The sequence below is a fragment of the Manacus candei genome, unplaced genomic scaffold, assembly GCF_025592945.1.
Source record: "Manacus candei isolate 608988 ecotype Guabito, Panama unplaced genomic scaffold, ASM2559294v1 h1tg000028l, whole genome shotgun sequence".
NCBI lineage: Eukaryota > Metazoa > Chordata > Aves > Passeriformes > Pipridae > Manacus > Manacus candei.
The window spans coordinates 23,324,451-23,349,930 of record NW_026138076.1 but is presented as its reverse complement, the minus strand read 5'-3'; the positions used below and the strand labels follow the sequence as shown (position 1 = coordinate 23,349,930).

The 25,480-nt window shown below is 35.4% G+C and overlaps 1 protein-coding gene and 1 long non-coding RNA gene across 4 annotated transcripts in view; one reads left to right on the top strand and one right to left on the bottom strand.

Moving 5' to 3' along the window:
- The window catches only part of MARCHF1 (membrane associated ring-CH-type finger 1), a 228,838-nt gene that overhangs the window by 108,669 nt on the left and 94,689 nt on the right, over positions 1–25,480 (bottom strand). The window contains exon 1 of one of the 3 annotated variants that reach the window (XM_051789522.1): positions 20,472–20,677. The exons of the other annotated variants lie outside the window; for them this stretch is intronic. The gene's annotated coding sequence lies outside the window, so the exon portion shown is untranslated. Of the gene's footprint in view, positions 1–20,471; positions 20,678–25,480 lie in introns of those variants that run through there. 3 annotated transcript variants of the gene reach the window in all.
- LOC127471985 (uncharacterized) overlaps positions 1–25,480 on the top strand; it is a 200,585-nt gene that overhangs the window by 85,717 nt on the left and 89,388 nt on the right. The gene's annotated exons all lie outside the window — the stretch shown is intronic.

Below are 25,480 nucleotides of genomic sequence, written 5' to 3'. Positions count from 1 at the left end.
ACCTATGGCTACAAATAAATTCTTCAAAAACACAAGTTTGTTATTCAAAAAGTTTTTGGATCATATTAGCTTTTCACATATCTTCCTCCTCTTCTAAAAACGTAGTCCACCAGAAATCTTGTGAGAACTGGAATTGTTCAGCCTGGAAAAGAGAAGGCTTCAGGGTGATCTAACTGTGGCCTTGTAGTATCTGAAGGGGGCCTACAAAAACGCTCTGAGAGCTTCAAACACACACACACAGAGTATTGTATTCTGAAGCAAAAAATGCAGTAGCTCCTAATACAGAAAACATCTGGGACACTAACATCTGGACAGCTGTTCTGGAAAAAAAAAAAAAAAGGCTTTTTTTCAAAGACACAACTTGGAATTAAATACAAAATCCAGGGTTTTGTCAAACAAAAGGACCCGCAGGCCTTATACTGAAATTAGACAAACTGAAAAAATATGCAATTCCATCTGAGGATTATTTTTATTGACTCACGTAATCTAACTCTTTTACAATTCTGTATATCTAAAGAGGACAGCCCTTCTCAGCAAAGTTAGCAACATGATACAATTCTCCTATATTTTCTAGTACTACCAACAGCTATTGCCATCAATAGTATATGTGTATACTATGACCTATCAGAGAAGTTCAGAAGGCAAGATTGTTTTAAAAGTTCAGTCCAACCCTGCAAGAACTTGCCTGCTTCTTAAATAAGCATATGCAATCCATTACGGATGCAAAGCTCAAGATTATCATGGTAAAATCAAGAACTTGGATTTCAGCACTTCTCCCCAGAAGGATTCATGAAGTTGTAAATGCAGAAGTTGTAAAGGCATTAATATTAATGATTTACCCTCTGCCAATCCAGACTGCTCGAAATAACTTCAGCTCACACAGAGCTCAGTGGGGGAGGAAACCATCTTTAAGATGGGTGAATACATACTGGAAGAACCCATCATAGAAGACTGTGTGTACAAGAACTGCTTTTCAAACAGGCACTCTAAGGGTGGTGTGGAATTAGTGAAATGTGCTAACAACAAAACGTAGCAAATCTGGATGTTTGATTTTGGTTTGGGTTGGGTTTTTTCTGTTGTGGTCTTTGCTGTTGCTGCTTTTTAAACCAAAATAGATTTTATTTGTCCTCCCACATCAGACCAACACAATTCACCCTAATAGCCTCTTTATCACAGCCACTGGTCATATCAGAAAGCATGAAGTATAATATCAGGAAAATATGTAATCTAAAATGTATACAAGAAACAAAACATTTCTAAACCTGAATGCCATTTTTTTTAATTTCAGTGTTGGATAGTGGTTCTTATACTCTAACTTTATACAAGAAATTTTATTAATGACTCAGAGATGAAAAAAAAACAAAACCCAAGCAAAAAAGAAGTAAAAAAACCCCAAAAAAACCCAACAGAAACAGAAGCTTCTGAATAGGTTAAATCCTAGCAAGAAAGTTGAAACAAAAGGAGACAGCACTTGCAAGTCCTCATGTTTGTCAAATGACTAAAACCGACAGTGATGAAACAAATTCTACTGAGCCACTGAAAGACATTTCAAGAAGTTCACATATTTTTGACAGTGTTGCACTGTTGGGGGCATGCCAAGTACATGGAGAAAATTACTTCCTTTTTAAAATACACCTAGTAAAGGTACTGTATTCATAGGATTTAATGAGGGATTTTTGAATCTTAAAACCTGAATCTGCTCTTTAACTAATAATGTTTACATAGTAACATCATACAGAAATTTTACAATTAGCATGGAATTTTACACATTCAATACCTCTCCCAGGTGTAAAAGATTTTGCAGAGAAGCTCACTTTTCTTCACTACAGAAAAAGACCCAAAACTTGTAAAGTCAGGATTTTTCTCCTCCTACTGTTTATTTCTACCATCAAATTAACCAGATATCATTAGCTGCACAACCCTCTTCCAAGGGATGGAAAAAGCTCTCAGCTGTTCACATCACCTTTTTCCTTCCTTTAGAACAACTAAACACCTGAGGCCGAGCTAGTGGGAAAATTACAAGTGCCCATAATAAGTCATGACAAAAAGAGGATAAGAAAGAAAACCATATTTCCAGGAATCGTCGTATCTGTTCTGTGCCTTTGAGAAAGAAAAGGCAACACTGAGAATCTGCATATCTCCTATGGTTTATCAGTAGCCTTACTGTCAGACGGTATTAAAACATATATTATGTAAGTACACTAATGGGGATAAGAGGGTTGCTTAACCTCCCAAGACAATTATATCTAATCTAGTTTCTTGGAAATATACTACCACAGACCAATTAGAGTAGGTTCTCACTGGTTTCTCTGCTTATAAAATCCCTTCAATATACAATCTACATTCTTAACTACTTCAACAAAGAAGCAAATGTATTTCAGAGTAACCTCAAAATTAAGAACTTAGTGTCCTTTTAAGCATATTAATCCTAAATTATTCACTCTGTTCAGACTTTCTGGTTGTTAAATTCTAGCAAACACAAAGAGGAGTATATCTTGAGCACTGTTAGGCTTAGAGAACTTGTTTGCTGAATTGAGTTCATTACATTCTAATAAGGGAAAGAAAACACAAATAAAAGTCATGCCTTTACATAATACAATGAAGCATCTCCAAATAACTATGGTTATGAAAAAAACTTCAGATTTTTAAAGGAATTTAGTATCTAAATGTCTGTCACAGCACTTAAGGGTATTTTGGCACCAAAATATTTGTCTCATCTAAGCTTAACTCTCATCAGTTCCTGAAAATTAGGCGCAGTAAGTCACATTCAAATTATACCCTTGCATCTTCACTACTGCAGGTCATATTTACTCCTCTTATTTCTGTGTTATTATATTACCTTAGCTCAGGTCTAGATTTTGGGATCAAATCCTGAATTTAAGGCTGCAAAATAACTGTCACAACCATGGCCCAAACTTTTTAAGTCTGGACTTTGGCGCTCCTGCTAAGGCTACAGAAGCTGCATTCTGCATTAGCTGTGCAAGCATTTTTCTGCTCTGTTACTTCATTCCATGTTGACTCCATGTTCACACCATCATAAACAGCCAGGGATCCATTCACTTCGTTTTGAGCAGAAAAAAAGAGTTGCTTTCATGCCTACATTAGAAACAACAATGAATAATGAGTATGGTCCCATGAAGGATGGGACATGGGTAAAAGTGTACTTCCTAAGAGGGTATGTTCAAGGCACAATAACAAAGTTGTTAGCAAAAATCTGTTATACTTGCTATATTTAATGTAACAGTAAGATACCAATTGTTACATTTTAATTAGGATTTACTGAAGATGGGATATTAATGAGAAAAGAAATTACTCTGTATTATAATTACTAATTCAAAATGAAACTAACTAAACAAACAATGACAACAGAAAAAAAATCAAGAAACGTTTTTCCTTTATTTCTACTGATTTCTTACCCTGATACTTCACGGATTACTGAAGATTCATTTCATCTGCTTCAATAAAACCATGTTGTTAATCAACAGGGGAACGAAGGCATTCTTGCTGCCATCGATTCCCAAAGATGTTGATCAATACACTTACTCCTTTATGTGTAGGGGAAAGAAAGGAGTCTTGTAAACTGTTTGAAGATTCACTACTTTTCAAAAAAGCTAATTATGATTCACCTTTTTAACAGTTATTTTGTAACAGGACTTCAACCTTTTGTGAAGAAACATAATATTCTTGAACTTGACATCATTACTTTTCTCAGCCAAAACCCATTCTTTTAACAAACAGTGAACTTTTATGTTTTTAATCCTTTTAATTAGAACAGTAAGTAGCTAACTGGATGATTTAGTAGTAACATGAATTATATCCTGACGCATAAGACCATTTGGATTTTAAATAGAAAATAAAAATCCTTATAAAGAAATGGTACAAGCAACAAATTCACTAAGACTAAGCCTATGCTTAGTATAAATGCTCGGTATTGTCTTCATATAAATACACATTCACATGTAGGAAGAAATAACAGATCTTATTAAAATGAAATTAAATAAAATTGTGTGGCCCACAGTAATGGATTCACTTTCCCCAAATTGCTTTTTTTACTGTTGTTGCACCACTTTTTTCCTCATTCTTCATTAATTTCTTCTATGTTTCTGAGCAAGAACTGTTTATATTTATCTTTGTGTCACTGTAGTTACATATAGTAATTATGAAAAAGAGAACACAGTGAAAATATTTGTAGGATCAACATTATCATAATTGTGATTGGATATATGGAAAATTTAAGAAACTATACTCTTTGTGTAGAGGGCTAAGATGAGCAGAAAGTTTATTACTATCTGCTTTAAAAGTTTAAAGCCTTCTAGAGAACTATCAGTTTCATATTTAACAAATAATATTAGAAGGCACTCAAAACTACCAAAACTTTCTTCTGTGTTTGTTTATTGCAATTCTGATTTATGGTAAGAAACTGCTGTAAGGATTACAGTATTACATGCCTAGTGCAAGACAATAAAACCTGATAAGCCTCTCAAATGTGTTTGCAGTTTATTAGGGCTGCAAATTTTGCTGATTTACCCATCCAACTATAGTTTTATTGTTCACTCTTAAATAGCATCATAGTCTTTTGCATTTTGGAAGCAGGAGATGTTTAAAGTTTTAGCATAGCAAACTGTGGAGAGCAAGATAGGAGTTTTACAACTAGTGATACTGAAACAAATTTAAAATTCATACAGTATTTCCAAATGACTGTAAGCTTTTGTGTAAAATAACAGGGTGTCTGTTGAAGCAAAAACGTAACCTGCACTCCCTGCAATGATCTGCATACTTTGAATTTTAATAGGCTTGGTTTACAACATCTTCATCTGATTTTACTACGGAAAAAAAAAATAAAAATGCATATCATGCCACATGTTTGCTGGCTTCTAGCCTTCTGTACAGACTTTCTCAGCAGGAAAAAGGAGACACAGGACAGGGGAATCAGATACCATTTATGTTAGTCAATATCTTTCATGTCTCATAGATGATGAAAATTTGAATTATTAACCCTCAAAATTCAATGAATCTAACATTCTTGTGTCATTGGTCAGATAAATTCTTAAACTGCTATTCTGTGCTAGAAACTAGCATTAAATTGCATCATTAGATAAAATGGAAAATGAAGGGCCTCCCTGTAGAAACAAAAACTCTGAAAAGTTGGGTACAAAAATCATGTCAAACAAGAGATCTATATCAGGGGACATATGCAAATAATATCAATCCATTAACTGACTGCAGGTGGATGAGTGTCACTTTATTAACCAGCAATATATACTTCACACAGTAAATATCACCATTCTGACTTAACAGTACTACAAAACTGTCTGCACCATCTGAACAGCCAATACACTGAAATTAAACCAGGCACTGAAGAGAGGAACTTTTAAGAAAAGATCAAGTTTTGGTATGTGACCTACTACGATTAAATGGAAGGAAAGTAAAGGGATAGCACATAAAATACTCAACAGATTAAACAAAGAGACAGATAATCTCAGAAGTTGCAGAAATGATAATGCAGAAAAAAAAGTAAAGAAAATACACTTTGAGCTGTTTGCTATCTAAATTCCTCTCCCTTATTTAGGAAACTTCAAATCAAGAGAAAAATCATAACGTTATAATTCATTTCAGAATTAAATTTTTTAATGAAACTAAAAACAAATTAAAAATGAAGTCATACTTTGAGTGTATTCTCAAGGTATTATGAAAATTGTTTTTTTAAATAAATACTGTCAGAAAGAGAAAGTAGTAATTTATCATTTTTTAGATTTTTTTATTGTTGTTTTAGCAGATTTACTTAGCAAATACTATTAACAAATGTTAAGCAAAGACTAGGAACTCCAAGTATGTTTTTATTTTAAATCTTTAACACAATCAAAGGAAGCAATTTTTCCAGCTTTATTCAGGGACATACCTGTATCATCTCTTCTGAATATTTTTCACTGAGAGACAGCACAGAGCACTTGGGCCAAACAGTTAAAGCCCAGCAAAACTGTTACCAACAAAAAACACCTTCATAATGAAAAGTGTTGAGCAACACGAACTATGAATATTGCCAATTTGTTATCTTAGCAAGCTTCTTAAAAAAATATATGCACATACACGCACGTATATGTGTGTGTCATGGGGCAAAGCTTACTTGAAGGCATCACTCAGATAAAACAAGGTCTGAACCATAGGTATGCCCACCAGTTAGATGACAATTTGAAAACCAAATATAATTGTGACTGATAACACATGTAAATGGCATAGGGAAGGCTGACCCAAATCCCTGCCAAATGAGAAGGTCTATCCTATTCCATAGGTTAGCTATGCAAGGAAAAGAAAATAAAGCAGTCATACGACTTTATGTCCTTGTAACATATTCAAGGTAAGAGGCCAGAAAGTCACAGTAACTCAGGTAACAACCACTAATTGCCTTCAGATTCATGGGGATTAGCTGGGGGCTATCCAGCAACAAAGCAATTGGCAGTTTAACCTGACCACCCAAGTCAGAAAGCAACAAAAAGTGAAGAAGGGTGCCTCTCAGTGACAAACCATCTACGGGTGCCAAAAACATGTAGAAGGCTGAGTCTGATGTGAAACAGCTGGCTACTCAAAAAAGCCAGCTGCAAGCCAGGACTCAGCATACAGACCCTTTGGAGCAACTGACCCTGTTGCAGCCTACGGTGCTACTCAACTGGGTCAGAGGAGCAGGAGCCTTGATCAGTGTTTGTGTGTCCTTACAGTATGTGCAAGTTTCATAGAAAAGAAATCTTAAAACAGAAATTGCTGTCCACCCACTTTACCATTTTGTTTAGTGATTTATTTTATATTCTGTTACTAAATGGTTTTATGCCATATTGTTCTCCTGTTCTTGCAGGTACAACACCCTGAATTCCCCTGTGAAAATACATATTTTTCCCCTTAAGAAGGTCCTATATTATGTGCAGAACTTTCTCATATTAAATCCACATTAATATCTCTAAGAAATAACAACTGAAATTTGCATTTGAGGGACCTCAAAATGCAAAAATACATTTCTTGAAAAATCATTTAAATTAAATACATTATGCCAACACCACATTTTAACTATCTCACTGAGAGGTGGGAACCACTGGACCGTCAAATATTACAATCAAGAATCCCTAGCATCCTCTCTCTGTTTCAAGTCTATAAATTTCTTATTTTAAGTTGTGCAGTTTAAAACATATCTGACACTGATTAAGTGGTACTTAGTATTAACTGAGAATTCTGCAAATGCTGCCTGCTGTAATACAACTCTGCATTTAACAGCTATGTATTATTTCACAGGTATCATACATACTTCTTCGTCCCTGAATCTCTTACTCCAAATCTGAAAGCTAAGAACATACTGGGTATCATGAAGCTTCATTTTTAAATGTCATAAGGGAAGAGAGGTACAGCCTTTATGCAGTCATGAAGAATGAATAAAGAGAATGTGGGAAGAATAATTATTTGATGTTTAGAAATATTTGAAAACAATTTCCCATTCATCAATTCCACATACCCTAGGTAAACATGATACAGATATTTTAAATGTTTGATCATGAGCTTCAATATTTATTATTTAATGAGCTATTGCTTCATTTTTACACATAATTTCAATCTTTCTTCAAGAAAGTTTCCTATTAAAACAAACAAAAAACCCAAAAAATTAAATGTAATTGCAGAAATATGTTCAGATGCAGGTGACACTGGGAAAAAGTAATTATGTCAGAAAATTACTATACTCTCTGACCTATGCCAGAGACTTCTGCACACAGAAGTCAGACTCTGGAGACTTGCAGGCATATGCACATACACACACTTCACTCATCTGGTGTCTTCAAGTTGCAGATTCTTGCTCTCCAAGTCATGAAAGTTGTACAAACTCACAGTAAGAATAGGATCAGTATGGCCACCTTTGCCAAGGGGTACCTTCTCCTCACTGCTCAGCTCTGCAGTGTGGGGATTTTTTTGATAGGTATTTCCTTTAAACCTTTTGTTCTTACACAGAAAAAAAACCCGTGCAAATTTACAGTTGGCATTTCTGCTGCACGCTTCTTTATGGCCCATGCATTTATCTCTTTTTGTGTAAGATAAATTTTATGGAGCATCTACTCAGTGTGTAAAGTGTTCTGAATTGATTTTCACAGTGACCCACTCTCCTGTTTTTATATTCATAATTTTACATCATGACAAATAATTGCTATTCAGACATAAATTTTCAGTGCAGAATGAAGGCCAGCGTTTTGTAATGTGGTTTTTTGTGGCCCTAACATTAAACCAAATGCAATTGACTTTATGAGGACAGCAGGTAAAAGTTCCCTGTTGATTAGGGCATAAAATTTTTACTCTGAAATGCCATCCTTCTTCCATTTTTTCCAAAGTCAGTGTTTTAACACCAAAAAGAAGTAAATTTGGGCATTTTTTTGCCCGAAGTTCAAATTTTTCAAAACTTGATTGTCACTCACAAGTAAGTACTGTTTATACAGACCAACGATCACCTTGGAGGTTCTTTCAGCCTATATCCGATAGTCTCAATTTGTTGAAATTTTAGAGAAATTTTATCACAGGTAGTGGCATGAGGCATAAAAAAGAAAGAAAAAGCCCTTTGGGATTACCATGAAAAACAAGACCCTACAAATTGCTGAAAGAGACAGAAAAACAATCCATACAAAAAAGACCCCTGGTACAGAACAGAATTAACATTCTTTATAGAACTAATTTTACAACCAAAACGGCTCCTACATACAGTACTCAATAACCAGAAATAATCAAGCCCATTAGATGAAGGAAGGATAACCAATGATGTAAAACAGCCAAAGTCCATCATGTGAAAAAAAACCAAACCAAACCAAACCAAAACAAAACAAAAATAACCAAATAAAAAACACACACACAAAAATCCAAACACAAACAAAAAAACCCCCACAACACACCTTTCTAACTTTAGATAGAAAAATAAGTCAAAAGATTACCCTAAGAAACATGGGAGACTTGGTACCTAAAGAACAAAAACCAAAGTAGTACACAAGCTTGTGCTTCATATCCAAACACCTTCCTGGACAGAAAGAAGATCTCAGCGTATCTTCAGCTAAGATTTATTTAGTTGAAATACCAGCCAGGCCTTTGATTTAGCAAGGAAAAAGATGCCTGATGCCTCAGAAATTTCTTAAATCTCCTTGTCTGAAAGCATCTAGCATCTCATTGAAGCACTCAGCACACAGTGAGATCAGTTCTCATAGAAAACCAGCAAAACTCAGTGTTTTGTTGCTTCACGAAACAACAAAATTCAAGATTAGGGATTTGCATACCTTTTAAATATATTTTCATATTTTTATTCATATACCTTTTACCATGAATGCCAAGTGAATGCTCACGATTGTTCCCTACCAGGATTTGTATTTACATGTTCCTCTTATATCTTTTCCTAATAAAATGGTTAAAACATAAAAAGCATCTGCTAAGAGGCAAATGTTTATTGCAACACTCTTCTAGATTGCACAAAGTTTCTACGTTGCACTTAGATGAGCTTAGACAAAATAAGGGTCCCACATGACACAACCTCTTTTCAGAATTAGTCTTCTGCACGTAATAAGTTGCAATTTTTTAACTTTCTTAATAAATAAACATGTTAAGATTTTTTAAAAAAAGTCTTTGTTTAAAAAAAAGACTAATTACTCAGACAATATATTGAACATAGCTCCAGCAGTCAATCTAGACTATAAAAGACAGCACAATTAACAACTAAGAATCCCCCACCACACAGAGCAATATGCAAAGCAAAAAATATAAGGATTTTTTCTTCTTCATCATGGGAAGGACAGTGAGTTTGTTTCTATAAATCATATCTGAAACAGTAGTTCAGCATTAAAAATCTTAGCAGCAATCCAGGCAGAGTTAAGACCAAAGAAATACCATTTAGTTTTTCTCTCATTAAACTGAAGCAGCATAAAATTGGGAATAGGTATTTGCACTACAAGTGTGAGAACTCAGACATGCTATTATGTCACATAATGCCACTTAAACTTATGTGACATATAATATTACATTATTATTTTGAGTGTCACCAAAATCTTGGTTATTAGTAATGTAAGGAGATATAAAACTTATTTTGCAGTCTAAGCATTTGATTTAAAGGCTAGGTATACTTTGACTAATTACTTCATAGAAGAGCTAGAACATCAGCAGGGTTTGCTTGGTTTTATTTTGAACAGAGTAATACTTCACTACTAGTAGAAGTACAGCATTTGGTTCTTAAGAGTTCCACCCTTCCGATTCTACTCAGTGCCAAACATTATTCTGCAAGAAAGTGACTGGCAAACAGAATATGCTTGTGCACACTAGGAAGTGTCAATTCTTAATGTAGGGTTTCCAAGGAAAAAAACAAACAAGAAAAAAAAGATGTCACATGGAAGAGCTCAGTTAAACTTTAGTCAGACACATTTAACCTGCATTTAACGTATCTGCACATCAAGTTACCGTACAGAGATATCTGTATAAATTGGGGTAATCATTTTATCAGAAAACATTTTATGAATCAAAAATACAATCATCAGATCTTTACATTTTCCCCTAATTCAGGAAAAAATTAGGTTAACAAAATGCTGTAGGTTAATGACCTTTTTCAGAACAGACACTAAAGTGGTACCCCAAGGTGTTATAGAATAGGTCCTTCACTTGTGTATGGCAGCATTGTGGACTTAACTGCAAATAGCAGCAGCAGAGTAGTTATTCCCAGTTATGTCATAATCTATTTATTTAAGCTTAGCTATTTGACAATAATGGTTACATTAGCTTCAGAGAGAAAATTGATTCTGTCATATTTCTCCTGTAACAACCAGACAGCAGCAATTCAGAAGTAGGGAGTTCTATATTAAGATCTTAATTTAACTCAAAATCTTCTGCCCAGGTTGGTTGGTGGCAGACACTGAGACTATGACACCTCTGCAAGTAAAGACTGCAATGCTCATTCTTAAGTCATGTTATTAAGCAAGAATGCCAAATTTCTCTTAGAAGCCACTGTCTTACAATTACAATTGCAGAGAAAAAGCTTGATAACACAATCTGTGAAAATATGCAAAACCCATTCTGAATGGTTTGACTCTTTTTTCAGTTTGAAATGTTTTGAAGCAGACAATTCTGAATGACAGCCTTGGAGCCCATCATTTTTTATACGGTTACTCTTTTTAATTCCTTGTACATTTGGCATTGCACTATCCTGACCAGTCTACTGAGTTTTTTGTTTTATCAGAAAGGAATACTGTGAGCCTGATTGGAAAACCAGAACCTTGAAATAATTTATGGAATATTAAACTGTCCATCCACCTGTCTGCTAAAAACACAGAAGAGCAGTAACATGATTCATGGTCACATAAATAAAGGTTGTATTATTGAAGAAAAAAATCCTCAAACACTCATACGATCAGGCACTAAAAATTTCAAGAATGACAAGCTATATCCTGGAGGTCACAAATACCAAGTGATATGTTATTTATGATTCAACAGTTCTGCATCAAATTCTACTATTATTCTTCCAACCTCTTCTAAGTTATGATTTTTAGTTCTTATGAGTTAATATTCAAAAATTATAAATGGACAATGAAACAAGTAGTCCAAATTCTCAACCACACTCAACACATGCACAAAAGATAAGTGATTAACATTTGTATTTTAAACAAAGCTTAAAATGGCAAAAAGCAAGGAACCTCCACATGAGAAGTAAGCTGATCCAAGCTGCACTGTATGCACAGAACTTTCATGATTAGGTGGAAACGGTAAAAGCTGAAGGGTTTATTGTTTCCATGGAAACTTTTTACCTACAGGATCCACCTATAGGAAACAATACAACACATCACATTCATATCCCTTAGAAAATGGGATTTCATAATGTTCTATGAAAGCAGAAGGAGCAGTGCCACACAAATTTCAGAAGAGAAAAATGAAAGCACAGAAAAATACATCTGGAATTAGAACCAAAGTCAGAGTGCTGTGAGGTGCCCATCAAATTTAAGTGGACTATAATTTAGATGGACATTGCTCTAATGACTCAAATAACGGCATTTATGGGTGATGGGGGGAGGGGAAAGAAATACAGCTGCAAAACTACCATAAAAATACGACTACTTTCATGCATTAAATGGTTACCCATGGATCCTATGAAGAAGACCATCAACGAACCAGCACTCAGTACTTTCACTGTGGCTCAGGAGGGCCAAAGCACACTACCTGCAGACAGTGGCTACAGAGGGGATTCCTCACTAATGAGTCTTGAAACAGATTTCAAGCACAGCACGCGGATAGGCTGAGCTCACAGTGGCACTGCCCTGTGCATGCTGTGACCTCTCCTCACTGGAGGAGACTGCAGCAGCATCAGAAGGTCTTAACAGGCATTCCGGTCGCTTCCCATCAGTAACAGTGTTACAGCCCTGACACAGGGCTCGGGAAACCCAATCCACATTCCCACCTGTGTCTGGTCTCTTGTATTCAGCTCAAAAGTCTGAAGTGGTCAGAAAACTGGGAGAGCAGTAAAGCTTTCACAAGAGTCATGCAATCACTGTCCTATGCAATGCCAGCACCTTTCACTCTCTCACCCAGCACTGCAGACAGTGTCCTTCCAGGCACACAGTCTACAAAGTTACCCATTCCTCTTTGGGCCATGTATGCTGCCTAAGCACAACCACTTCTAGCTGCATCCATCATGTGATATAGTATACTCAGACATCTTGGTCCCTACTCACCAGCACTGCAGGGTTCACTGTCAAAAGTGAAACACGTCTTCAGAACATATTTCACCAACAAAATGCACTATTTTCACAAGATTTGTCCAATTAACCATTTGCACTGTAATAACGACTTGCATACCACTGGAGAAGTCAAGCGATCAGAAGCATTTTATTTTTCTCTCAAAGATAAAGAAAGAGAGTGTCTGAAGTAAAGGGAAGGAATATAGTCAATGCAGCAATACTAACACAGTATTGCTGTCTGACCCTTACCTATACTTCATTTTGTTATTGCACCACGTACTTGACATTTACATCCCATACTGAAATGATGGTTTCTGATTTCTTGCCCAGAACTATAAGGAGCAATAAGGGGGTGAAGTGCTAGCTGTATCTTCATTCCCCACAAACCAACAAAGCCAGTGCAACAGGCTACTGCAGAAATGATACAGTACAGAATGGAAAATTCTCCCTTTAAGCATCTGCAAGTGTGATTCCTTAAGAGAAATGATGACAGCGTGGGTTTTTCTTTTATTTGGACTGCCACTATAGAACAAATCTCTCTAATAAGACAAACACTTCTTTAAAATCAATAAGACATTACTGTACTTTAAACTTTTCAGCATGATGGTGCTGTAAATACAGCTGTAATCTCAAATTTATTTAGTGAGTAAACTAAAAGGGTTTCCTTTGGATCACATGCCAATGGATGCAGACAATCATCTAATTGCTCCAAGAGACAATTTTCTTATTATTGACACTAAAATAGTCCCAACCTTCTATATTCACATAATCCTATGACTACATAGCTGGGCACATTTGGCTAATAACTGAGACAAATGAAGGTATAGGCATCATGCTAATGACTGAAAAGTTTCATTCCACAACATGAATACAGTAGAATAATGTATTCTAAACAAGTAAATGCTTCTACTGTCTACACAGACTGTTCCTGCTGTGACAATTTTAAAAGATAGCACTGATGGGGAAATGAAGTCATGAGTCTTGTGTATTCAAAGCCTAGAAGAAGAGTTGAAACATCTACTAATACTTTAAAGTAGGTTGAGAACCATCCTCTATCTTCTTATTAAAGTTAAATCATCCCATCCCATAATGTGAAACAGCTGATGTTTAATAACATTAATGAATAACATAGAGCTGATGTTTCTAATAACATTAGAAAGAAAACGAAATTAAATGAAATCTGAAGCCTAATATTTTAAACTCAGAGACATTTTAGAGTAGGAGAGGGAAAACACAAACACAAGCACAAACTTTCAATTTACTGGAACTGGGTATTCCAGAGATAAAAGGAATTATGAGAGCTCTCTTCATGAGACTTGTAGTTAAACTTCAGCAGCATCATAAGACATGCACCAGCAGACTGTAAGCATTGGCTACAAACATAAAGAGGCATAAGGCTACTGAGATATGGAATCTTAAGCTTCAAATCCTTTATCAGTGAAAAGATCAATTTTAAAATCAATACTTGTATTTGATGCATAGTCAATACACAGAAACTCAAATTGGGAAAATATATCCCAAAGCATGCTAAAAAAAAGCACAGCAAGCAATCTCTTATTTTCTTATGGGTAGCAATGTTTTTTATTCACAGAAATATTAAAAAGGAACAAGGACCCAAAATTATTAGAAAAAAATCTAGCCTGTATTAGGTCGCATTTGTCATTTCTCTCACTGTCATGAAATTGCTTGTCATAAGAATCACATGGTAGATCAAAATAATAAAGTTCCCAAACAGGGGCCAGAAGACTTACTGATAAAGAACCTAATTTTCTAAAGCATCTTAAAGATAACTAAGCAAGCCTCAGTCAAATTTACAGCTGTACTTTGGGAGAACTTCAACCACTGAACACAAAAGCAATATATCACCAAAAAAAAATACATAAAAACTTCACCAGGAAGCAGTGTCTTATAACTGCAGATACACTGGGATTTCCATGCAAACATAGCGTAGAAATCCAAACCATGGTCATGTCAAGAAAAGGAAAATAACCTCCCTTTTGAGAAATACCAATCCATTGACAATAAACAGGATTAGCGATTTTTCATAAATTTCATGTGACATCAAGTCCAAAATGAGCTTTAAATTAAAAAAACTATGAAGGGAGTTCATAGTTCAATGCCAGAGTACATTAGTAATCTGATTCATATGCTAGAGCTTCCCCTCTCCATTCTCCCATCCCCATATCTCTTGTTGAATAAAAAACTATACTTCCTAAAGAGACTGTAATTATATGACTGTTTTCAAGCATTTGTCTTTGAAAACAAACATCTTTACCCTTCCTGTAGGAAAAAATCCAACTGTATCTATTTATCTATTAAATTATACCTAATTTATACCTAAGAAACTTTGAGATTGTACGATAATCAGCCACAAAATCAAAGTCATCTATCTGGCTTGAGTATAATTTCATCAGTATCCCACAATTCTAAAACTTTTATTCCTTGTATCACATGCCTTGGTATAAGTGACATTTTTACATATCAGGAGTTATTCTATTTTCACCCTTTGGTAAAGTGATCAAAGCCACTAACATTTTTAACTACACTAAATATTATGCCTCCTTATCTAAAAAAAAAAATAAAATCAAACCAACCAAACAAAAAATAATCACAACAAAAAAACCTAATATAACCCTAAAAAAAAATAACATGAAAATCATTTAATAGAAATATATAAACTCTATTTTCTTTGTATCACACAAGAAGTGTATGCCTTTAAAAGTATTTCATCTATCATTACATCTATTTAAAATTAAGTAAGGAACAAGTGAGATAACATAGGTAAATATAACACAATTCCCACCAAGAGCATTTAGCTACTGCTTCCTCCTTTAAAAAACATGTCAATATCTCCTAAACTATTTACAGGTTTAAAGGTAAACCTTAGCAGAAACTCTAGTCTGGTGTTTAAAAGAAATGTTAACAGCTACTCAAAAAATTGAGTTTTCAGTTTCAATTTTGACTTGAAGATCTGCTTACAAAAAAAATGCATGCTTTTCACAATAAATGAGCACACATCATTTTGAGCAACACATTTTTTCTTTCTTTACTTTTTTTTAAGGTACAAACACTACAGTAAAATCACAAAATTCAAATCTAATTTACCATACTCCCTCCATAAATGTCAAAGTATTTCCCTGGTAACATTTAAAGCCTCCAAAATTGCAGGTCTCTTGCTTTCTTGCTGCCTTTGATATGGCAAAAACCTGAAAACACTGCTGAAGAACACACAGAGGTCCAATATTTCTTTCACAGCACAAAACTGTGCAGACTGCAGAACTCAATTTCACGTCAAAGTACAATAAACATTGGAGTGAGGATTCCTTCTTGCATCTTACTACATTGTATGAAGTTCTGTGAAGGAAACTTACAGTCCTCATCACCTCTGCCAGAACAAGGAAATATATTAAGACTACAGAAACACAGTAGGTGTAAGTAAAAAACCATTTACCAGTAACTTATGAGCAAAGAATCAAAAATAAAAGTAAAGCAACAATAACAAGGCTAAGTTATTACTTGTTAATAGTAATTACAGAATATCAAATTTTGTAACATCTTTAGGATATTTGGTTTGGTTTACGGGCAACAGAATAAGACTCATCACTATAACAAGCAAGTCATATCATCATATGAATGTGTCCAAAAGCCATACTAAAAAGGCCTTTTTTTTTCTTTTCTTCTAATGAAAATCTTGCAAGATAACCAAATCACTGACTGATTCTGTCACTGGGGTTTTTATTCAAGTATCTTGTACTCTGAAATTATTACACTCAGATAAACAGATCTAATTTTTCCTTCTGATGGACAAAAGTTCACTGTACTAATCCTTTTAAAAACAACATGTAAATTTTCCAGTATCACATAGTGAAAACTGGTTAAGTTGAAAAGGTGTAGTGTCTATAAATTTAGTTTGGCAGCAAGGAGTATCTTCTCTCCCATATCATGACATCAATTGTTGGCTTTTACATTCTGAGTATACAACATTAAAGTTTATTTTTCCACAGTAGTCATGGCAGTTTATCCTATGACCCTTGGAAACTCTTGGTTAGCATTATGTAGTATTTTTGCTTAACCTTCACTCACTTGCCCTGTCCAATTTTCTTACAATATGAAATTTTCTGTCTGTACTTAACACACTTGAGAATAATAATCCATGCTCATACATACGCAAGACAATGTAAACAGAGGTTACTTTATGAACATCACTGTGTATGCTCACAAGCAAACAATAAAACTATCAGCCACAGCAGGCATATCATCAACCAATGTTCTTGAGGAATCATATACATTTCTTTTTTATCACAGGGGAGAAGATCAACTAGAAATTCAACATAACTGTTTAAATACTATATATATATAAAATAGGAGTCATATATTAATATGGCCCTGGTCTCAAGGCACTGAAGTCTATGTTTTCAAAACTATAACTAGATTTGGAGTCCTGATGACAATTTGACCTGATTCGCTCTGAACAACAGTTCTATTAGTAAAGTCTTCTGAAAACAGACACCCAAGTGTTTTTCTTTGTCACAGAAACATAATTCTACACTTCACTATAAAGTGATGATATTTCTCAAATATTGAAGAAAGATGACTTAAGTACTGAATAAAAAAAAAAACAACAAAGCCCACATCATGTTGTGAATGCACTCTATACTCTATACTTCATTTCTGCAACAATCTTTTCCAACTAAAAGAATAAGAAAGATAGCCTGTTCACTTAAATGTTTGAGGCAAAACAAGTAGCACTAATGACTCTTAAGCTTTTCCAAAATCAGTGAAACAAACTAGCAAAAGATTACACCTGCATACTGAAATGTAGTGCACAGCTGCTGCAACAGATTATTCAACACCTAAGCATTTTCATTGCTTCATTATGGAAAAAACCTACCTCATCTTCAGACTATATTCAAAGAGGCTCTATAGTTAAATCTGATGTAAATTCCATGGTTAGCTACAACTTCTGCTAGGTACTGAGGCAAATCACTCAAAAATTATAGGAATAGACTGCAGTAAAGTTTTTGCTCCCACAAAGGATACTGCATAGAAAGATTGTCTGTAAAAGCTCTCTCTAGCCATTATCACACCTCTAATCCTAATATTGGTCAGATATTCTTTATGGGCACTTGTGGCTCCAAATCAGTACCACAATTAATATTCTTAAAGATAGACCAATGTTTGGCAATTATCTATAAGTGTGCATAGACACATTAAAACCTTCAGATAAAGCATGCCTATGGGCATCTAAAAATGACAGAAAAGCATTACAGAATGAGTTGCATCATTAAGAACCTCAGTTGTATATGATTAAGTCAGGTAGATTTATGTAATTCACCATGAACCTGGAAATAGTTCACTGCAGCAAGCTCTGCAATTAGGCAGAAGATGAACTCTTCATTAATTTTAATGCTGTTGTATGGACATCATATAAAATTCTTTGGCAGTAACAGAATTTGGCATACAATCCTAACAATTGTTATCCTAGCAACTGGAAGACCTTTCAGACATTTCCTTTGTTCGTGTCTTCCTGAACCTGAACCAGCTTGATGCTCTCAGCTAGAGGCCCATTTAACTACTTTATTTAGCTTCCACCTCAAAAAGCTTGTAATGGAAAGGCAGAGGAAGCAGGTACTTGCAGAAACAACAGCAGTGGATACCATGAACCCAGAAGACCCTCACCAACAGAGATACATACACTGAGTACCAGCAAGGAAGTTTCCCTTTGTGAGGACCATGCTGTGCAGGATTTGCTGAGATAAAAGACCATCTACATAAGCCTGAGCAATCTCTGTTTAGCCAATAAAAAGGCTGGTTCAATTCTCCCACACTACATCCATAAAACAAACCTGAACATCATAGTTTACATAAACTGCAGATATTATGTGAAAAACATTAGTCTCTACCACTCTACAATCTCTATCAATAACATTAGGGATTTTTACACTGTATAAATTCCAGCCATAAACCTTAAGGGATGAGCACATATTCAAGCAGTATGATTAGGCTCTGCCCAGCAGAGAGCAGTTTAGCAATGAGTACCACGTACTTGAAGTTTGGTTGCGAGTTTTTTAGGTTGGTGTTTGGTACTTCTTATATTAATTTTAGATGAGAACTTTCATGAACTTCATTATCCATACCATTTTGATAATTTCTGGTATATGACTTCCACAACATTCAAGAAGAAACTTGGTTTTCCGAGACACTGGAGTCTTGCTGAAATGATGCAAACCAGCCCTCACAGGAAAAAAAAACCCAGAAAAGTGCATGAGATGATTCTTACAATGCAGAAGCTCTGCACTTCCTCCACTCCTAAATTAACGACCACACTTATCTGACCAGAGTGAATGTTGCATGTATTCTTCAGTTAACTCCAATGATCAAATTAAAACAAGAATCTCAGAGAGCAATTTTAAGCCAAGTAACATTCTATATTTCCACTTTTCGCGCCCCAAGTCTTAATACAGTTTCCACCTGAACCTTCATCTTTAACCAGTCAAAAAAAGAATAAAAAAAAAGCAAAAGTTTTCCATTTCAGGACACAAATCTCAAAATGTTAGAAACTCTGATGCTAATGCTATCAGTAAACAACGGGAGACTACTTCTAGGGAAGGATGCTGCTTATACAGAAGTGCTCAAACAAAAAACAGAATAATCATATTCAGTGAACTTTTTATAGCCAAATGTTGGGAAAAAAAATTATCTCAAATTAAAAAAAAAACCAAGACCCAATGCTTTTCCACAAACACAGACCTGTTACAAATATCAACCATCTGTTGAACTTAACAGTTTCCTGCAAACTATGTCACACAAACACAAAGACTCCTTTCAGGGATGCAGTTTGTCACAGTCTCTCAGACAATACTTAAAAGACATCATGTTTGTTTTCCCAATAGTTCCTTATTTTCCATACAGTGAGAGAAAAAGAAAAACATAGAGACAAGAAACATGTCTGTAAAAAGCAGATGTCTATGTTATATACATTTACTGCTACATCTACAAACAGACTACTTATGTTTTGGGATTGGAAGGGATGTCTTTTTTTTTTTTTTTGGTCTTGCACAATGCATGTTTGATCTACGTAGCAAAAGAGATTCCAACAGGTAGGTAAAAATACCACTAAAATTACACAGATTTTCTGTATTTTTTCTACTAACCACTAATACAATACAAATCTACAGTTTCTTCTTAACTGAGAGACAACAGGATATGATATTTACTGATGAAACAACACTTTTGTATGTTTATGAATCAAAGAAAGTCAGTCAAGGGATAAAAATCTAAACACTTATGCCTCTAAAAGACTAAGTCATAGAGCTCATGCCTATGTTGCCTATGAATAACACGTGTATTAGAAAGACAAGCTTTAGAATGGTATTTTTCTTGGTTTTAAGCAGAGATAGGAATTTTACTAAAACTACTTTTTCATCCAACTTGTTATAAAGAAACTGCTACTTTACAGCTTATAGGGAACAGTGACTGTCAGTATTAGCAGGCTGCAAGCACTTAAATGAAATTGTTAGAACCCCCTAATCCAGTTTCCAACTTCCTTCATTTATTTATTTTGTTTTTAAAATAGGCTCCTTCTTTCTGTAATGTTGACATGATGCTATCACAGAATCTTGCTGCAGTGTGCTAAAGCTGCACCCATGTGTACTGTGCAACGCTCCAGCACACTGCATCCTGCTGAGCGGCCAAACCTACTGACTACCAAAGGCAGACTTGTCCTACCATAGCAAATCAAAACCTTCCTCTTACCTCGACTTCCTTGCTCTTCTCTTTGTTTGTGCCCATTGAACTTCTCCCATTGCTGGCAGTCTCCCGTGCTGGAACTACAGAAATCTGCTGGAGGGGCATTTTTACAGTGCTGCAGGTTGCCAGTACCTGTTTGGATGCCTTATATCTTCACTCCCCCCGAGTAGCCCACCTGTATAATTGTTCATATCCTTTCTTTGCCAAGCTCAGCTCTAAATAAAAAGGGGAAAATATTATTTGAGAAATGGTATAGCATATGCCAGGGTCTTCCATCAAAAGAAAAAGAAAAAAAAAAGCAAAGCAGAGAAAATTGCAAACACAAATGAGACACAGCAAACAAAGAAGTAAGGTGCAACAATCCAGAGAGTTTCACATGCTTAGAGTGATGAGTTGCTGCAAGTCTGTGTCCCTGGAGCACCCCCTCACACCACTATCCCCCAAGAGCACTGTGGGAGACAATTCAATTTCTGTGTTACCTAATAACTGTCATGGAAACCAAGGAAACCCGGGTCTCACAGGCCTTTATTAGCAATCGCTTCCCACTAACGGCACAGGCTCCCACATTTGCAGCAGCTGCCACTTCTGCTTTTGTTTCCCATCCGATTCCACAGGAGTCCACTAAGCACCCCCAGACACTGCCTCGTGCTGACTAGGTACAGCAGCAGAAGGCTGAAAAGCTTAGTGTCCTATTTTGGAGCCAAAATCTCCTCCTTTAAAAGCACAGGATAGCTTGCTGTGTCCTTCATGCGTCTACAATAATCTGCTTAGGTCAAAGGATCTGCCTTGAAGTGAATAGCAGCGGTGAGCAAATGAGGTGTAAAAAGGAAGACAAGACTGGGAGGGATTGCAAATGTGCCTTTCTGAGGTTGATAGTAAAACGTTAACCCTTTGCTGCACTTGTCTTTTCCGGAGACATCACGAGAAGCCAGCTCAGCAGGGCAAGCCAAAGGCAGACACACACGTGCCTTTACAGTACTCACACGCGCTCTGGGAATGTCATTTATGTGAGCTTCTCCCTCCCAACAACTTCAGTTCTCTCAGTTAACAAGAAGAGGAACACCCAGAAAAACTGTTTCAGCATCTCTCCCCCCTTAAAATGTAAAATAATAGAAGAATATCCCAGGTGCTGTATTACAAAAATGGATATGAAGAAAGGAAACTCTTAACATTTATGCTTCCTTAAAAATTTTATTATTCTTGACAAGCATTAGAAATGCCAGCAAAATTGATTTTGATTAAAAATAGTAAAGAAATTATTACATCAGAAGTCAAATTCTTAGCACTGTATAAATAACACAGGAATGAAATAGAAAATAAAAAACACCCAGAGCAAACACCAACAATGTTTTAATATGTCAGTTAAAGAAAAAAAACATTATCCAAGCCTTGATTTAAATAATTTCTAGCTGTACACAGTAGCACTTGGAATTCTAACAAGAAATAATAGCATTATATACAGCCTGGATTCTCTTACAAAGCCATGTGGGGAGGATTTAAAATACTGTTGATTCACTACTCCACTACTTTAGTTATTATTTCTCAGTCTGAGTTAATAGTGCTTACAAGGGACTAGCCTGAGATAAATTGGGATCTGGCTCATGCTGTCATCTCAGTTTTACATCACTGGTCTAAACTAAGGTATATTGACACACTGTAATATAAGAGTTTACCAAATGCATTAACAGAGAAACATAATCTGTAGTAGGAGTTTACAGATGCTGCAAGACATGTGTATTTCTGCACATTTTTATATTTATATATTTATAAAATATATATATATTCTATATATCCACAGTCATGGAATAGATTTACAAAAAGTAAAGTCTATTGCCATTTATACAGTCCCTTTACACATTTTTAGTTGTATTTTACATGCTTACTCCATTTTTCATCTCCTATATTTCAAAATTAGTTTGAATGTAAGTTTAAATAGGTTCCAATGTATACAGGGAGATTTTTCTGAATTTTGAATATAAATAAAGAAAAAAAGACAAGCTCCAACTCTACCCAGACAGTGATAAGTCAAAAATTTATTCCAGAAGTATTCAAAGACAAGAAATGTCATACACCAGGCAGGCAAAGTCTAACTGTAATCTTAAATTTGACTATAATGTTCCTTTTCAGTTTAACACAAAGTTTTAAAGCTACAGAAAAATTCTTTTCCTTCCTCCGAGGCACAACCAGATTAAGAATTCCTAAGCCTGGTTCTACTTTGTCATGATAATCACTCACCTCTTTGATAAAAACATTGATAGAAAAGTAGTGGGTTTGTGGTATTAAAATGGAACTTTCCTTTATATATGCTTTTGTGTCTAGTTAAGCTTAAAAAAAAATCAACCTGCCTTTTGATACTGTGCCAATAAATCATATGAACTTGAGATTTAAATCAGAGATTTCTAGGTTAACCAGTAATCTCTTTAATCCCATCTATGTCTGTTTTAGGCAGAATAAATACCTTAAAGGGTGTGATGTGCTTAGTTGTTTTTAAAATTATGAAGTTGTGTGGCCCCTCTTTTCCCCCCAGAGTGAACCTATAACGTTAATACATATGTAACAAAAAAAAACCCTAGTCCAAAACAAGGGCTATATTCTAAGATTAAGGAGGTCCATGTTCACATTCTGCTTGACTGTTTCACTAATTACATTTCTTCACCATGTGCAGATTTTAAATTAATATGCAATTGCCTTCACTGTACATATGCTGGACATGGCTCCTCTTAGTCCGAGTGCTAAAACAAGTGGCAAAAACAACTAAGCCTCATACTGCTATATCTAGAAATATAGAGAGTACCACTACTTCATGATAACGAAGCTATTAGAAAATACGAGACGTATCCAAATGCACACTGTAAAAGTCAGTGGCAGAGGTGCAGTTGGGATCATTTTTCACTAAACTTTTCCATCTTTGGAATGGAAAACTTTTGCTTTTTCAAGTTTACTATGATAGAATTATAAAACGTAAAACTTTTGCACAGGTGTTAATACACCCATGATCTCAGAACAGCAGTACAACATCAGAGCACATCTTGAAGAAACGATGAAACTATCAATTTCAATTTACAATGTGTTTTTAGCTCCCAGAGTCCCAACATACTTCAAAGTTGGAAAAAAAGTGATTTTATATATACACACACAACCCTCTTCATTAGAAAATATATCTATTTCCACTCATTCCCCACGGTGATCAGCCTGCGGTGTTCTATTTAAAGAATGCTAATTTTGGCAGATGTACCACCCAAAGAGCCATAATTTCAGTGCCATGCCTCACCCGAAGGACTGCATGACAACTGCTCAGTGAAGTATGAAGCTGCCTTGCAAAGCAGCATGATAGGGTTTTAGTCTCAAGAAGATAACAATGATATAAAAGAATTGGTCACCTGGAGCAGGTGAAAATGACATTGTCAGAGAAGAGATCTATTGTTGGATATGCATTAGTAACTGATTTACATTTTGAAATATAATTCACAGTTCTTGAAGTAAGTAACTACAGAAGAGAGAAGTGTCACCTCTCCCTCCTCTTGCTTATGGTTTGAAACCCTACTAATCCCAACTCAGATAAGCCAAGAGATCCAACTTCGTTTTTAGTCACCCAACACACTCCCTTCAGTACATACTTTGTGAACTGTCAGATCTCCCATCCTTTAAGGCTGGGAGTTTCACAATGTAAGTCTGCTCCCTAGCAGTAGACCACCGTGTATGTTTCTGCTCTTGCCAGAAACACATGCAACCTCTTCACCTATTCCATTTCCCCATGGCTCTCTCACACTCAGGACACATGCATTCCCTGCACAAACCATCCCTGGAAGCATTTCCATAAGAATCTGACAACAAAAAGGGATAAGAATTGTAACCCTATATACACACACAATCACACAATGTTTTTAGTTTAATTTAATAAGGAGTACATTATCTTCTCACCATACCCATTTACACAAGACTACTGCATCGAACTAAGAGAATCTGATCAGCTAGGGTCAATAGTTCAACCATGGTGATGCAAGTGTCAATGAGAGAATGAAAAACAGCAATACAACCCCTTTTTTAACACAGTTACAAGGAAACAATGTACTAGTGTACTGCCAGTTCACTGGCAGCTTATATATAAGATCTCTGCCTTGTTGCCATCACTTACGGAATCTCAAATTTTTACAAGATTCTTTAATTGAAAAAAACCATAATAAGTTTACCTCCACAAATACCACTATCAGGCAAAGGTAATTCTAATTCTTTTATGCTCACACAAAATGCTCTTTAGATAAGATGTAGTGTACCTACCATATGATATTTCAGCCAAAAGCTATCTTGAATTTAAAAAAAAAATCATTGTGGACATAATACATTTACAAGTTGGTAGTTTGGACTCCACATTATTTGTCAAAAAGATACATTGGCTATGAATACGCAATATACAAAAGGCTACAGACATATCATCTATAGTCCTGAGATTTAGGAACGACTTTCGCTGTCCTCGAAAACTAAACAGAAAAGCTACAAACACTGTATATACTATGCTCCTTTTACCATCTAACAGGGATAGCTTGTCTTATAATCACAGTTTAGATACAAAGAAGAAAGTCTGAACACTACAGCAGCTGTGGAAGTAGATGCATACTAGATAATGATCAACCAGGATGAAGGACAGTCACTTTAAATTGCAGAAGCTTCTAACACTTAAATTAATCGTGCAGCTAGCAGTAGCCTAATGCGGACCAAACAGGACTGATATAAAGCAATCCCCTGGATTTCCACAGCATCCTGAAGTTACATGACACTAGAACCAAATGAGTTTTCAGAAAAATGAAAAATTCCTTTAGATCTTCTCTCATCCTTTAAGGCTACTACAGTTCAAAGTTAGTCATGGAATTACAGCAAATATGAAAGATATCTTTAGCCAAACACAAATATCCCAAAGCAGCAGATTTCAGGTATCTTTTCCTCTGAATGGGAAAACCTGTTTTTCTCTGCCATCTGGACAAGTGTGTCCTAAATGCTGTTCTGCACTGTGGGCTGGC